Source organism: Arachis hypogaea, chromosome 17 (genome assembly GCF_003086295.3).
Source record: "Arachis hypogaea cultivar Tifrunner chromosome 17, arahy.Tifrunner.gnm2.J5K5, whole genome shotgun sequence".
Taxonomy (NCBI): Eukaryota; Viridiplantae; Streptophyta; class Magnoliopsida; order Fabales; family Fabaceae; genus Arachis; species Arachis hypogaea.
In genome coordinates, this window is record NC_092052.1 from 55,642,362 (window position 1) to 55,645,687 (window position 3,326).

Below are 3,326 nucleotides of genomic sequence, written 5' to 3' on the forward strand. Positions count from 1 at the left end.
TTGTTTTGTGTCTTTTCTTATTTTTCATATGCATTCTTGAATTCTTAGTGTCTAAATATTAAAAATTTCTAAGTTTGGTGTCTTGCATGTTTTCTTTTATTAAAAATTTTTTCAAAAATACATACTTGATGTTCATCATAATCTTCAAAGTGTTCTTGGTGTTCATCTTTGCATTCAAAGTGTTCTTGCATATTTCTCTTGTTTTGATTCATAATTTTCATGTTTTGAGTCATTTTGATGTTTTTCTCTTTCATCATTAAAAATTCAAAAATAAAAAAATATCTTTCCCTTTTTCTTCTCATCAAATTCGAAAATTTGAATTGACTTTTTCAAAAATTTTTAAAATCTAGTTGTTTCTTATGAGTCAAATCAAATTTTCAATTTAAAAATTTTATCTTTTTCAAATCTTTTTCAAAAATCAAATCTTTTTCTTATTTTTATTTCATATTTTTGAAATTAATGCTAACAATTAATGTGATTGATTCAAAAATTTTTAAGTTTGTTACTTGCCTAGTAAGAAAGGTTCAATCTTTAAACTCTAGACTCATATCTTTTTAGTTTCTTGTTAGTCAAGTAATCTACTTTAATTTCAAAATCAAATCTTTTTAAATTTTTTTTTCAAATCTTTTTCAAAATAAGTTTCAATCACATCTTTTCAAAATCAATTTCAAAATCTTTTTTTAAACTTCTTTTCTAACCTCTTATCTTTTCAAAAATTGATTTTCAAATCTTTTTCAAACTAATCCTATCTTTTTGTTTGATTCTTATCTTTTTTTCAAAACTACCAAACTAATTCTATCTCTAATTTTCGAAAATCACCTTCATCTTTTTCAAAATTTCTTTTTAAATTAACTAATTGTTTTAAATTTAATTTAATTTGATTTAATTTTTCCTTTCTTAATTTTTGAATTCTAATTTTAATTTTAAATTAAAAACAAAAATATTTTTTATTTTAATTTATTTAATTTTCGAAAATTCTTCTCTCTCACCTCCTTCTAATTATTTATTTATCTACTAACACTCCTCTTCATCCAAGAATTCGAACCTACTCCTCACCCTTGTGTTTGGATTCTCCTTCTTCTATTCATATCTTCTTCTACTCACATAAAGGAATCTCTATACTGTGACATAGAGGATTCCATATTTTCTGTTTTCTTCTTTTTCATATGAGCAGGAACAAGGATAAGAACATTCTTGTTGAAGCTGATCCTGAACCTGAAAGAACTCTAAAGAGGAAGCTAAGGGAAGCTAAAGCAGAACTCTCTGGAGAAAATCTGACAGAAATTTTTGAAAAAGAAGGAGACATGGCCGAAAATAATAACAATGCAAGGAAGATGCTTGGTGACTTTACTGCACCTAATTCCAATTTACATGGAAGAAGCATCTCAATCCCTGCCATTGGAGCAAACAACTTTGAGCTGAAACCTCAATTAGTTTCTCTGATGCAACAAAACTGCAAGTTTTATGGACTTCCACCAGAAGATCCTTTTCAGTTCTTAACTGAATTCTTGCAAATCTGTGATACTGTTAAGACCAATGGGGTTGATCTTGAGGTCTACAGGCTCATGCTTTTCCCATTTGCTATAAGAGACAGAGCTAGAATATGGTTGGACTCTCAACCTAAGGATAGCTTGAACTCTTGGGATAAGCTGGTCACGGCTTTCTTAGCCAAGTTCTTTCCTCCTCAAAAGCTTAGCAAGCTTAGAGTGGATGTTCAAACCTTCAGACAGAAAGAAGGTGAATCCATCTATGAAGCTTGGGAGAGATACAAGAAACTGACCAAAAAGTGTCTTTCTGACATGCTTTCAGAATGGACTATCCTGGATATATTCTATGATGGTCTGTCTGAATTATCTAAAATGTCATTGGACCATTCTGCAGGTGGATCCATTCACCTAAAGATAACGCCTGCAGAAGCTCAAGAACTCATTGACATGGTTGCTAATAACCAGTTCATGTACACTTCTGAGAGGAATCCTGTAAGTAATGGGACGCCTCAGAGGAAGGGAGTTCTTGAAATTGATACTCGAATGCCATATTGGCTCAGAATAAAATATTGACTCAGAAAGTCAATATGATCTCTCAGAGTCTGAATGGATTGAAGGAATCATCCAACAGTACTAAAGAGACCTCTTCTGAAGAAGAAGCTTATGATCCTGAGAACCCTACAATAGCAGAGGTGAATTACATGGGTGAACCCTATGGAAACACCTATAATCCCTTATGGAGAAATCATCCAAATTTCTCATGGAAGGATCAACAAAAGCTTCAACAAGGCTTTAATAATGGTGGAAGAAACAGGTTTAGCAATAGCAAACCTTTTCCATCATCTACTCAGCAATAGACAGAGAATTCTGAGCAGAATCCATCTAGCTTAGCATATATAGTCTCTGATCTATCTAAGGCCACTGTGAGTTTCATGAATGAAACAAGGTCCTCCATTAGGAATTTGGAGGCACAAGTGGGCCAGCTGAGTAAAAGAGTCACTGAAATCCCTCCAAGTACTCTCCCAAGCAATACAGAAGAAAATCCAAAAAGAGAGTGCAAGGCCATAGCCTTACATGATGTGGCCGAACCCAAAGAGGAGGAGGAGAACGTGAATCCTAGTGAGGAAGACCTCCTGGGACGTTCAGTGACCAATAAGGAGTATCCCTTTGAGGAACCAAAGGAATCTGAGGCTCATCTAGAGACCATAAAGATTCCATTGAACCTCCTTCTGCCCTTCATGAGCTCTGATGAGTATTCTTCCTCTGAAGAGGATGAAGACATTACTGAAGAGCAAGTTGCTAAATACCTTGGTGCAATCATGAAGTTGAATGCCAAAATATTTGGTAATGAAACTTGGGAAGATGAACCTCCCTTGCTCACCAATGAACTGAATACATTGGATAGGCAGAAATTACCTGAAAAGAAATAGGATCCTGGTAAATTCCTAATTCCCTGCAAAATAGGCACCATGACCTTTGAGAAGGCTCTATGTGACCTGGGGTCAGGAATAAACTTAATGCCACTCTTTGTAATGGAGAAACTTGGGATCTTTGAGGTGCAAGCTGCCAGAATCTCATTAGAGATGGCAGACAACTCAAGAAAACAGGCTTATGGACAAGTAGAGGACGTGTTAGTAAAGGTTGAAGGCCTTTACATCCCTGCTGATTTAATAATCCTAAACACTGGGAAGGATGAGGATGAATCCATCATCCTTGGAAGACCCTTCCTAGCCACAGCAAGAGCTGTGATTGATGTGGACAGAGGAGAGTTGGTCCTCCAACTGAATGAGGACATCCTTATGTTTGAAACTCAAGGATCTCCTTCTATAACCATAGAGA

At 34.7% G+C, this 3,326-nt stretch overlaps 1 non-coding gene across 1 annotated transcript; it reads right to left on the minus strand.

Moving 5' to 3' along the window:
* Positions 1 to 1,697: 1,697 nt before the first annotated feature.
* Positions 1,698 to 1,805, minus strand: LOC112767836 (small nucleolar RNA R71). The gene has a single exon (XR_003185277.1). It is a non-coding gene; the product is annotated as a small nucleolar RNA R71 (small nucleolar RNA).
* Positions 1,806 to 3,326: the final 1,521 nt, after the last annotated feature.